General features: G+C 40.0%; 1 protein-coding gene across 1 annotated transcript in view; it reads left to right on the forward strand.

The window, feature by feature from the left end:
• Positions 1 to 211: 211 nt before the first annotated feature.
• The window catches only part of LOC129732921 (uncharacterized), a 391,879-nt gene continuing 378,576 nt past the window's right edge, over positions 212 to 13,514 (forward strand). The window contains exon 1 of the mRNA XM_055694379.1: positions 212 to 333. The gene's annotated coding sequence lies outside the window, so the exon portion shown is untranslated. The remainder of the gene's footprint in view (positions 334 to 13,514) is intronic.

The following is a 13,514-nucleotide window of genomic DNA, read 5'->3' on the forward strand; positions in this document are numbered from 1 at the left end:
TGCACGGTTAATTAGTGTTTTTAATTAGTGCCAAGCGGCGGTTTGACCTTGAGTTGTTTCCACCCCAAATACTGCTGCCTTTTGTTTGGGATGTGACAAAACAATATCTATTTCAAGCGCGCACGACGACTGCAGAAAACGGACCCGATAATTTGTTTTGTTCTGCAAATTTAATTTAACTTCACAAACACTGACGGTGTATTTTAATAACGTTAGTTTAAACTAGTTCGTCTTCCGAGAGTTCGTGTTTCCTTCCCGCGTGTGAAACTGTGTCGACGTGGCACCAAGTGGTGGAATGGTGTAATACAACTAGGGAAAGTGGAGTTATTTAAGGTCTGTGACACCTGCAGTAGGTCAACAGCTTCACTGGTTTCACAGTTTCTAGTTTCCCTCAGAAATGGGTCACGAACAGGAGAATTGTCTGTTGTCTTGGTTGGTGTAATAAACTGAGCTCTTTGGAAAGTTTATACCACATCGTTACTTTACAAACTTGTGTCTGGTTAGCAGATTTCGTCAGAGTTTATCAAGTCGTGTTCATTGACGTAGTTTGCTAATTTAAAACACGTTTCGGAGGCGAAATCGCTCTTCCAGTTTCGCTTTTTAGAGCAATTTGTTGTTCGGCGCACAGCAGATATTTTTAATTACAGCAATTTTTTGAATTGCTGTGAAGTTTTCTTACAACTTAAACAAATGCTTCGATTCCAATTTGTAAAGTGCATCGGTGTACTTTTACATCGATAAGACCACCGTATCGAATTGGATTACGTGTGAATGTTCGTCCACCGAGTGGAATTAACAACTTACAGACGTAACATATACCTAGTCGCGACCCGCTCGTTACCGATTCTGACAAATATGGTCGTAGCATGGCACGGTAAATTCCCTCCGAATCTGCAGAACAAATCTCTCGAACTTTTACCTGATCCGCGTGGAACGGGAAAATAAAAGCGATAAAGCGAAATAGAATAATTTCCATTTGATTTGATACGTGAATGGGTGCGATTACGGGTTTTCTTTTTCTGCGGGGACATGAAAAAATAATGCTGCTCTGGTGGCGGCTTTTTTGCTGCTGCTCGTTTCGCGCTGGAAGGCATTACGTGATAATCAAACCTTTCTACTCCCGTGCCCCAGACGGGTGTTCGTGAAGTGCCACGAAGGCTATCGAATGGTAAATGCAGTGTGCCTGGAGTGTACAGGTTAAAGTGTTTCTTCAGGCAATATAATCAACATAAATATTGAATTGGAATTAAGTACCGACATTTGTTTGTTCCTGAAAAAAGGCACTGTACGAGTCGTTTATTTTTTCACTTTTTCAAAGGCCTCCCGAGAGCGGTGAATCTAAGTCTGTGATTCTTATATTGAAGACTCGATTCTATCGATTTTTTTTATTTTAGAATGCCTGAAATTCGAAATGTTCTCACCAAATTATCCACAATACATAGTAATGTTCATGGGAGGAGATGTGGGAGCTTTAATCTCATTCGTACGTTTGAGAAACGAAATACAGTCATACCTTGATATAAGTTATATCGAAGCAAAAAAAATTTTTTTCTAATTTATGCAAGAATGTTAATGGTTACTCAATGATGCGCTAAAACCTATTTTCCATCACCTATCAGTATTTTCAAACCTTTCTTATGCCCATTTGGAGATTTTTTTCTTTGTAGCATTCCAAAGAACGTATGATTTTGCTGGAGAACCACGAACAAATTAAGAAAAACTTGTATTGTATTTTATTAGTAATTTTTCGAGCTTAAATAACTCGAAAACCGATGCCTTTAGAAAGTTAACTACCAAGAGCTTTTTGATTCAAAACGACTCTTTGCATCTTTTAAAATCATCAGAATACAAAAATTTTGAAAAATGGTTGAATTAGACTCTTTTTAAAAAAAATAATGTGCCATAAAAAATATATTTTTCACTTTTTTTTAAAAATCAACTCTTTTATTTTAAATTTTGAAATTTAATGTTTATTTTTAATTTATTTTGGTCAATTTTTTTTTTGTACAGTGTATATTTTCTACATTGCATTTTAAATTTCCTACAACTCATTCTCAGACAGCTTTTCTAAACAACCAACGGATTCTGGGCTACAATGTTTCGGATAAAACCTATGCCAAAAGGCATACCCCCTTTTAGAATATAACTCATGGGTGTAAAAAATCTCTGCATCTGTGAAAAATGCTCAGTTTGCTAAGCCAAATACGTGTGCAAAGTTTCATTCAAATCAAAAATTGTCGGATTGAATTTTAGCGATTTCCAAATCATTCGACGCGATTCTGCTCTTATGCCCATTTTGGACAATTATTGCATACTTTTCATTGGTTTTAAAACTTACTACAAACATTTTTTTGAAGTAATTTATAGCCCAAAAACAGTTGCGGTATCATTTATTTTCAATTTCAAAATATTTTAAAAAGTTACGTTATATCGAGGTATGCCTGTATAATAGGGTGCCAATCATCATATGGAAAAAAGTGACTAGAAAATTAAAAAAAAAATCCTATACAAAATGGTCAACTGCTAGAAAAAACACCCTGTGCAAAATTTCAGCTCAATCGGACTTGAATTGGGGTGGCGCAAAGCGATTGAAGTTTGGCTTTTTTGAAAACCGAAAAATCACCCAAGTACGTGAAATTTCAGTTTTCGAAAATTTTTGTTTTAATGCCAAATGACTTAAAAACGCATGAAACGTCGAGGATTGGTGTCATCTGAATTGTTTTTTTTTTTTTTTGCAAAAATCTACTCTCTGAGACTTAGTCGTTTTTTCAATTGTGGAAGGTGGAGTTCAAAATGTTTAGTATTTATCTTTTGAAATTGATCACTAGTCTCTCGAAATAGCTGATATGATATACACTATAACTAACATCGAATACATTATGTTTCATTAGGGTGGTTTATTTATTCGACATAGGGTGGTTCATAATATTGTGTAAAAATGAGTATAAAATGAAAAAAATCACTTTTCACTGAATACCAATAGAAAAATTCCTGAAAATATAATATTTTTTATATCATTGTCGTTAGGGTGGCAATGTTGAATTGGAAAAACTATACGTAAAATGGCAAGATATCACAAAACAAATTTACAAAATGTATCAAAAAACTACTCTGTGCAAAAAAATTAGCTCAACCAAAATTAAGATTGTGTCTCGCGGTACAAAGTGAATGGTTTCATGTCATTTACAAAATCACACACGGGAGGTACATGGAATCTGAATATTTGAAAAATGTTTTCGATTCCAAGTGTCTTAAAAGTACATGAAACGGTGGAAACTGATGGAATATGTTTTATTCTATTTGTTTGAAAATCTACTCTCTACTCTACTCTCTAATGTCCTTTGCCAACACTTGATTGAACACACAGTGCTCTGGCTTATATAATCGGACAAAAGACTGTATCGATGTTATTCAGTGATAATGAGAGTATAGGAATCTCAATCAGATACGCAACACAATTGACTCGTTCTTGCTGGGTTTGCGTCGTTTTGACAGTTCGACCATACATTTTCTGTCAAGTTTTCATCATCAGAACGTGAACGTGCCCATTGGCTGAAACTTTGCATAGACGTTTTTATAGGCAAAAGATGCCATTTTGTGCTATTGGTTCAATTTTTTGAAACATAACTCATTTTTGAAAGCTATTGAAAAATGCTATTCTGGATAGGTATTTATGATTACGAAAATTTTTAGAGCCAACACGGTTCGTTTGAGCGGTGTGACATCTTCGGCAAAGTTGCAGATAATAGTTTTGTTTTTCAAAAAAAAAAAAAATATACACTCTAAAAATAAATTATTGATTTTTTGAAAAAAAAAATTAAAGGAAAAGTTCTAAATTAATTATCCAAAACAGCCCATTTGGAAAAACTGATTTTTTTTTCATAAAAACTACGAAAGTTTACCTGAACAACGAAATCGGTCATGGAGAAATCAGAGAAAAAAATTATAATATTTTTGAAATTTATTTTTTTTTTTCACAGGGTACATTTTTTTTTGAAAGATTAAAGTTATTATTTACAACTTTGTCAGATACACTATGCCAATCAAATAAAAGGTTTTGACTGTAAATATATTTTTAAATCCTCATAGAGTGCTCTATTGGAAATTAAAAATATGTCTACAGTCGAAACGGCATAGTGTCTTCGGCAAAGTTGTAGATAATATTTTGTCCTTCAAAAAAAAATATACCTTTTAATAAAAATAAATTATTTAGGTAATCTTTTGTAGGTTTTATTAAAAAAATCAAGTTTTTAAAAAATGAGCTGTTTTAAATAATCAATTTTTAATTTTTCTTCTAACTTTTTTTTGAATAAATAATTTTTTAAGTGTTATTTTTTTAGAGAGACAAAATTATTATCTACAACTTTGTCGAAGACGTCACACCAAGCAAACGAACCGAAGTGCTTTTTTTTTATTTTATACTCATTTTTCACAATATTATGAACCACCCTATGCCGAATAAATGAACCACCCTAATGAAACATAATGTATTCGATGCTAGTTATAGTGTATATCATTATACAAGCTATTTCGAGAGACTAGTGATCAATTTCAAAAGATAAATTCTAAACATTTCGAACTCCGCTTTCCACAACCGAAAAAACGACTAAGCCCCAGAGAGTAGATTTTTGCAAAAAAAATCACAGGAGGGTTGTGTGCAAAGCCACGACCGGAAGAATGAAGTAGAATACTTTTACAAGAAAACCCGGCTGCTTGCGTGTCAGTCATTTTTTAATTTGTTATTCAATTCAATATCGGATAAGATACCGATCAAATATTGGCGTTATCACTGACAGTGCGTACAAAATATTCCTTGTGATGAAATAAACAGTGAAAGCTGGTTTAACACTCAAAACGAGATGGCTCATGTGTTGTCAAAATGAGTCAACTTTTCATTGAATGCATTTACTAGTGCCCGCTATCGCACAGAGACTGCATTTCACTAAAGTGCCTCACCGCATCAGCTGCTATCGATGCTAAACCCGCTGCAACTGCTACGCTATCCGTAGCCATGCTAATGTTTTGGCCGCTAAACGCTGCTATTGGTATCCGCTGTCCCTGCATCAGCTGGCCCAGCTGCTATCGAAGCTGAGATCCGCTGCAACTAGTGCACTATCCATTGCCATGCCACAGTTGTGGCCGCTATCCGCCTGGTATCCACTGCACTGCTACTGCTGCTGCTAAGGGAAGACTGCTGTTGTCGCTGTCTAGAACTATTATGAGCGGCTTCGATTGATTTATTGATTTCTTTTGAAGGGACTTTAACCCCAAACGGTCGTTCGTCCCTAATGAGCGGCTTCGACTGAAACAGGCTCTTAGGGATAGGGATGAAAAACCTATCAATAGTAGTAGGAAATCATCGATAACTATCGATAGCCATTTCAAACGATAATTGCCTTCCATACTTTTATACAAACAAATAGCAAATTTAAAATGGCAAGGTCTATGATTCTGTCGACCGTGCTTGGGAAGCAATCATATTAACGACTAACCAGATCAGTAAAATTTCGCACTTCAACAAGGATTGACCATTCTCTATAATATAGTTGCTTGTCATGATTTGGATTTGATAATTTTTGAATTTTGATTATGCGAAAAATTATTTTTTATGCTGATAATGAAAGCTTTTCGGATGTTGACTGAAGGAAAAGGTAATTCAGTACGTTCTGAGACACGGAGATGAAGCCGAATATATATATATATATATATATATATATATATATATATATATATATATATATATATATATATATATATATATATATATATATATATATATACATATATATATATATATATATATATATATATATATATATATATATATATATATATATATATCTGTTCCAAATTTCTTGAAAGTGTAAATTGATTTAGGAGAAAATATTAACTCTTCAATTAGGTTATTTCATCCTGAAAAGGACAATTTGTTGTTTAATTCAATGTTTGATAAGATGCCGATCACATCTTTGCGTTATCACTGGCAGTGCGACTAAAGTATTCCTTGGGGGAAATAAACACTGAAAAGTTTTCCAGAACGTTCTTTTCATTGTATGCATTTGCTAGTGTGCCTGCTATCGCTCAGAGACAGCATTTCACTAAAATGCCACACTGCATCAGCTGGCCCTGCTTATATAGGTGCTGAGACCAACGTCAACCGCTGCGCTATCCCCGTTGCCACAGTAGTGGACGCTTTCGTTGCCATTGGTATCCGCTGCCCTGCATCACCTGGTCCTGCTATCGATGCTGAAACGCACTCTGCTATCCGTTGCCATACCACAGCTGTGGCCGTTATCCGCTGCACTGCTACTGCTGCTGTATCCACTGCTGCTGCTAAGGGAGGACTGCTGTTGTCGCTGTCTAGAACTATTATGAGCGGCTCCGGCTGAAACAGGCTCTTATATAGGCCAGATAGCATGTTTTCAATTGCAAGGTATATGGTTCTGTCGACCGTGCTTGAGAAGCAATCATATAACGACCAATCAGAGGTCGAATTTTTCGTTTTGACAAAGCTTGACTATTTTCAAAAGTACAATAGTGTTAATAACAAAATTACAATTATCTTCTTTTGGGAAGAATCTTAGAAGATTTTCCAATCTATTGCTGCAAGAATGAAGTAAATCCATCGAATACTAACCGATTTATTAGCATTTGAAATTGGACATATTTTTCCCTTTTTTCGGTTTTAGATTTTCATTTAACATCCCTATGTAGCCGAACTTCCTGAGAGAAGTATTCCACCTTAAAAAAAAAAATTCAGATGACACAAATTCTCGATGTTTCAGGCGTTTTAAGTTATTTGGCATCAAAAAAAAAAATTCGAAAACCGAAATTTCACGTAACCCTCCCCCCCCCTCGAGTGATTTTTCGGTTTTCAGAAAAGCCAAACTTCAATCGCTTTGTGCCACCCCATTTTAAGTCCGATTGAGCTGAAACTTTGCACAGGGTGTTTTTTAGAGCAGGTGAACATTTTGTATAGGATTTTTTTGAAATTCGAGATGACCATTTTGGCTGGCACCCTACTGTATAACGTTACAAATAACCAGGTTTATCTGTTTACAAAAACGAGGGCTTGAAATAATAAAAACATGCTCAACTTCGGGATAATAGGGCTCAAACTTTCAACATCTCTCAAGTCCCTAACAGTTGAGTACAAAATAATGATGTTATACCCCGTTCACACTACACCGCATATCACCTGATATCAGACGATTCGTGCTATCGAGGCCATATCACCATATCCATATTACCTGATATCCCATACAATCGAGCTGTCAACGGATATCACCTCGGCTACATGCTATCGCGGATATCATGTTCAAAAACCAATAATAACCACATTTCAAGCAGTTGGCAACACGGTCAACGGACATTTGACGCAACCCTACAAATTTCACAATTCGCGTTGTATGCGAGAAAAAAGGAAGGAAATATTTTTGCTATTTTCAATTGTATTATGAGAGTTCGCGTTGGTGCGAGCCAACTCACTGACATCTCTTGCTGTCTTGTTGTCTTGTTTTAGCTTTGACCTGTTTTTGTTTCCTTCTCTTTTCGATTACCAAAGCAAATGTCAAATCATATCAGCTCACTCTAATGTGAACGCTCGAGGTCATATCCGATATCACCTGGCGATATCAGGTGATGTCCGGCGTAGTCTGAACAAGGCATTAGGAAAATTTTGATATTGGAGAGTATTTCAATATTTTCATCAGCACTCACCTGAAGACGCTACTCTAGAATAATTGGGGAAGTATTTGAATATTTATTAGTTTAGTCTGTTTTAGAGAAACTGGCAGACGCGAATTGGATTTCGAAATAGCGTCAGATATCAATTTCCCCTCGTCGGTTTCAGAAATACCGATATTCGGTAGTATTTTGCTAATTTGACAATGGTTTCCAAAAAAACGGAAGTCACCATCTTGAATTCATAAATGGCATCAGATATCGATAGTTGGTCATCTGGAGATCATATGATCAATTTTCGCTGATTTCAAGAAAACGAAAGTCGCCATATTGAACTTTAAAATTACATAAGACACCGGTTTCTAGGTATCATCCTGGTTTCGGAAATACCTGTTACCGTTTTTTCCAGTCTCATACAGCTGTATAGACACCAAAAGTCGTCATTGTGGATTCAAAAAAATGGCGCCGAATTTACGTCATGAGATGAATAATAGAACATATACTCTAAAGACCATTACCAGGGCCGGATTTAGGATTCTGGGGGCCCGGGGCAGTGGTCAGTTTTCGACAGTTTTTGATCACTGTTCGCCCTCATGTATAGGCAAATATCTTCTTGTATGCAAGGTTGCCAACCCTCCGGTTTTCCTGAATATCTCCAGTTTTTTTTTTCGGGCACGCACGCCAGCGAAACAGCTAAAGGTTGAATATTCCCAGTTTTTAAAAAATGTATCAGTTTTATCCATTTTTCAATTCATCACCATATTTTTTAAATTATTTCCCCTCAAACGTATGGTCTTTTAAATATTTCGTGCATTCATGCCCTTCAGTTTTTTGGTTTATATCGAATTCCAGTCGCTTCTCCAAAATTTCGAGTACGCCAGACTTTATACCTTGTGACTATAATCTTCATCAGTGAAAAATCAAAATGGCAATGCATTGTCTCTTCCATCCTTTTTGTTTACATTAAATTATACGGTGCAATATATGAATGGAATTGTTATTTACGCAACATTTTTGTACCGAAATTCAAACAAATTTCTGCAAAAGCTTCAAATTTTTAAATCCAGTTTTCTCCAGTTTTTGATTTTGAATTCTTACAGTTTTTCTTGAAAAAAGGTTGGCATCACTTGTATGTATCCCAGACTTCGGAGAGCCTCAGTGTTCCCATGATTTCCTGCTCGTCCTGCTTGCTTCGGTCCATATTGACTTTTCCACAACAGACACAGTTGCTCATCGTATCGATCTTGAAACCAATCGGCTGATTCATTTAAATTGTCTCAGTCTCCACCTACAGGAAAGCCGATTTTTACATGGTTTACAAGCAGTTTTCTCCTGGTGACAATCGATAACGGCGTAGTCAGCTTCGCGACGAGGGCGAAGACTTCATGTATCTCTGGCTGAACCCTTGGGCGACCAACCTGGTAATAAATAAGGTGACCTCGCCGTTACCGTTCAACTTCCTCTTGAACACTCTTTTGCAGCCTACGGGATAACGATCATAGGGTCAATGCACTGGCGTAGCGTGGGGGACGGTCCGCGGAGGGTGACACCCCATGAGGAAAATTTTCAAACGTGTCACCTTCAAAAGTTGGTAGATTTAGTGCAATTGAAAAAGAACGTGCAAACTTCCACAAGTTTTGATAACAAAATGATTTCACTGAAACCTGATGGTGACACCCAAATTTCCCGCTCCAGGTGTCACCCGGTTACGCTACGTCACTGGGTTAGGAAACAATTTGCCAAGTCGTATTTTCGTGCAAGGATTGGATCTTCTCTTTCATGTGTCACGATCCGGACACCTCATTGCTTCTTCAAACGATTGTGACTCACGGTCACGCAGCTAGATCGACAAACGTTCTATCTCCGATGTGCCTCGAAACTCCTCTTGTCCCTTGGTATCTTCTGGCTAATCTGGCTTGATAGCATCGGTGTTGCTAGAGTTATCTTCTTTATTGTTGGAAGTTACGATTCTAAAATCACATACACTTGCCTCGCTCATTTCGTCGTCATCGTGGGTATCGCTACTGCTGCTGTGGAACGATGACACCCCGTTAGGCATACAGACGCGAGGCATACGGACGCGAGGCATAGTACGCTAGGCATAATGGACGGCAGGCATACGGACACGAGGCATATGGACGCGAGGCCGAATGGACGCGAGGCCGAATGGACGAGAGGCCGAATGGACGCAAGGCCGAATGGACGCGAGGCCGAATGGACGCAAGGCCGAATGGACGCGAGGCCGAATGGACGCGAGGCCGAATGGACGCAAGGCCGAATGGATACAAGGCCGAATGGATACAAGGCCGAAAGGACACAAGGCCAGGGGGAAGTGATGTGGAATATGTTTTTATCGTCATCATCTACACAGCATAACATGTATTTCGCTTCAAAGTGTCATTTGAAAAGCAATACACTCGCGGCCTTCGGCCGACTCGCTGTTCGGGCGAATGCTGTCCTTACTCGCTACCGCTCGTTCGGACTTAACTAAGGGAAGAAAACTCTGTTTGAGTAGACCTAGCAAACCAGTAGATCAGTCGTTTGGGTGCAAGAGGCCGCCGCTTCCGACGGCGGGTCGGCGGCCGGCTCGGACTGCGGAAACCACGGCGGCTTAGTGCCGCCTCGTTTCCTTGCCCTCGATTATGCGTCATCGCCGCATGATTTCAAGGAAGGTATTATACCCAACTTAAACTCTTTATGAATATAATAACACCTGAACTACATTATTGGATCTTATGCGATTGTACAACATCGCATTCGGCCTCGCGTCCATTCGGCCTTGCGTCCATTCGGCCTTGCGTCCATTCGGCCTCGCGTCCATCCGGCCTTGCCTCCATTCGGCCTCGCGTCCATTCGGCCTCGCGTCCATTCGGCCTCGCGTCCATTCGGCCTCGCGTCCATTCGGCCTCGCGTCCATTCGGCCTCGCGTCCGTTATGCCTTTTGGCAGTATGCCTCGTATCCATTATGCCTCACATCCATTATGCCTCGCGTCTGTATGCCTAGCATACTATGCCTAACATCCATATGCCTAGCGTCCATATGCCTCGTGTCCCGTCCCCCTGTGGAACATTGTTATCTCCATCGGGGGAGCTGCGTAGCCGCAAGGTTACAGAGTCCGCTTTGTCAAGCTGTTGGTCGTGGGTTCGAATCAGGCCATTCGATGTCAAATAGGACTTTGAGCATGGGTTTTTGTTCTCAGGCTCCCCACCAGTTACCCTTCCTTTACGCTGAAACCCATAATACCTTTGCGTGATTTCCTCTTATAAAAAATGTAAGTCCCTCTTATCAATAAAACTGGCCAGAAGGACGCATGACGAAACTTCTCCAAGGAATTTTAATTGGTGATATTTGGTAGGAGGAACGAGGCTTGGTATAGAAGAACAGTAAGCATGTCAAAGGAAGGGTAGCACATTACACAGAAGCACTGATAAAAGATAATAATAAGCATGCCACTTCTCAATAGCGGTATTGCTAATAATTGAAGGGCGGGATACAGCAGACACCCGGGCATATCTCACAATAGATCAACAATTCTGGTCGCAGTGAGGAAGTCCATACAGGAAATAAAAAATCTCCATCGGAAGCATCGGAAGCTTGCAGGAACCAACTCTTTCCGAGATGGTTCTCTTGATTACTACTCACTAAATCTCGTCTCGCCGGAGCGTTTTTCCATCAACGTCCGACACTGCCTCTGTTTGTAACCGGGTTTTTGGCTATTGTGGCAAATCACCGTCTTTTCCTGCTTCGCATCGTTAGCCTTCAGCACGAATTCGCTACCTGGCTTCTCCGTTTGGACACCTCATTCGTTAGCTCGGAGTTGATCAGCTTGAGGATCAACTCCGTATTTCTTGTTGCATTGTTCGTTGTTAGGAAAAGTGTCGGTATAATACTCACATTCGCTGATGGGGCTGCCATCTTAGGTGACGGGATATAGCAAGCATTCCATTATTCAGCCGCCCGCTCTGGGTCAGACACTGTTGTATGCCGCCCCAAATATGGGGACACAGTTGCGTACGACCCCCCTTCCCGCTGATTTCCGCTAAGGTTACTCGTATCCCGGTCGGCACCTTGTAGAGGTTGGGATGGGAGTTGCTGAGACATTAGGGTCTCAGGTTACACGTCCGCGAAGTGAAACGACGAACTACAGCTGAGAACAGAGCCTGCTTAGGACTACACAAACAGCTAAGGTCCCGTAGTTTGCAAACTTGCACAAGACAATCGCTGTATAGGGCTCTGATACTCCCGGTTGCCCTTTACGGGCAGAAGCATGAACGCTGAGGGAAGCTGATCGACAAGTGCTCGGAGCTTTTGAGCGTAAAGTTCTGCGATCGATACTTGTCGGTGAATTGAAAGATGAAGTGTGGCGCAGACGCATGAATATCGAGTTTTACCGGCTAAACATGCTGATATAGTGAAGGTAATACAACGGGTCAGGCCTTTGTGGGCTGAACATGTAACCAGAATCAGTAGAGAACCAGAAATAGACCGTCGATTCTGTGTTAGGCCTCGCACTCATTGGATGTGGATGATTGAAGAAGATGTACGATCTGCTGGTGTACGAGGTGACTGGAGAACGGCTGCCCAAGACAGAAAAAGCTGGACATCTCTAATTTGTTCGGCTTTAGACAGGTAAGCGGTAAGAGGGTCAACTCGGACGAGAACCGGTGTTTTCAACATGGTATGATCGTTGACAAGAGGGTCAACTCGTTGATAACCTTGCCGTCGTGTGTGTTGAATGTTTCAGAGAAACTTCGCAGCACAATAAGCCCCTGCAGATTCCGGTCCACTATCTGGCCCATTACCGACAGCCACTCGAAGGGCTCTTCCAGCTCGACAACGTGCCACTCGATCTCATCGCCATCAGTGCACCATTTTTCGCAGGTCTGTTACAGCAGTGAAACCTTCGACGTTAGCATTCCTTTCTCATAATGATTCCGAAGTGGAGGACTTTATAGGATTCATCTGGTTATCTTCCCCAAACCGCCTAATCGTGACACGGGCCTTCTGATTTCCAAGCTTCAGTTTCCGCCCCAGTAACCTCTTGGTCGTCGCAGTTCCCGCATAGCCGTAACACTGGCCGTCAGTTTGGTTCCTATTAAATACCGCAGGTTGTAACGACTAGCAGGAATAAGACTTTTGTCCTCCAGGCGCTATAGTCAAAATCGTACATACAGGGTGACAAAAAAGTCCGGTCACACAGGAAAATCTCAATATATCAAAGAATAAGAAGAAAATCTGAATCTGGCTTTCATAGCTTTTTTCAGTAACTCATAAAGATACTTCACAGACGATATCTCGGAATTACACCACCTTTCTCTGATCGAACCAACGTGTAGGCTACAGGTGACCCCACAAAAGTGTGACCGGACTTTTTTGTCACCGTGTAAATTTAGTAACGCATGGAGTGGGGAGTTAAGTTTGCTTCATTTATGTTACATTGTACCGTAAATCGAAACTTCAAGTGAATTATTATCAATAACTAAAGGAGAGATGTACCAGTTATGGCAATATCTAAAAACGTACTTCTACTCTCCCAGCTGGTCTCGAGGTACGATGCTGGCCTAGGTTCGAGTCTCGGCTCGGAAGAGACTGTTAGTGTCAGTAGGATCGTAGCGCTAGCCCGCAATTGTCCTGTACACTTAACAGTTGACTGCGAAGTCTGTGTATAATAAACAGGAGGTCGAGTTCCGATACGGAATGTAGCACCAAGGCTTTGCTTTGCTTACTTCTTATGGTAAGAACCGTGTTGTCATAATTCAACGATAATAGATTGACAGATTAGGAGAAAGAAGGAGTTTGATTGTCTTGGTAAACAAACCTGATGCTAAAG

The sequence above is a fragment of the Wyeomyia smithii genome, chromosome 3 (genome assembly GCF_029784165.1).
Source record: "Wyeomyia smithii strain HCP4-BCI-WySm-NY-G18 chromosome 3, ASM2978416v1, whole genome shotgun sequence".
NCBI classification, from domain to species: domain Eukaryota; kingdom Metazoa; phylum Arthropoda; class Insecta; order Diptera; family Culicidae; genus Wyeomyia; species Wyeomyia smithii.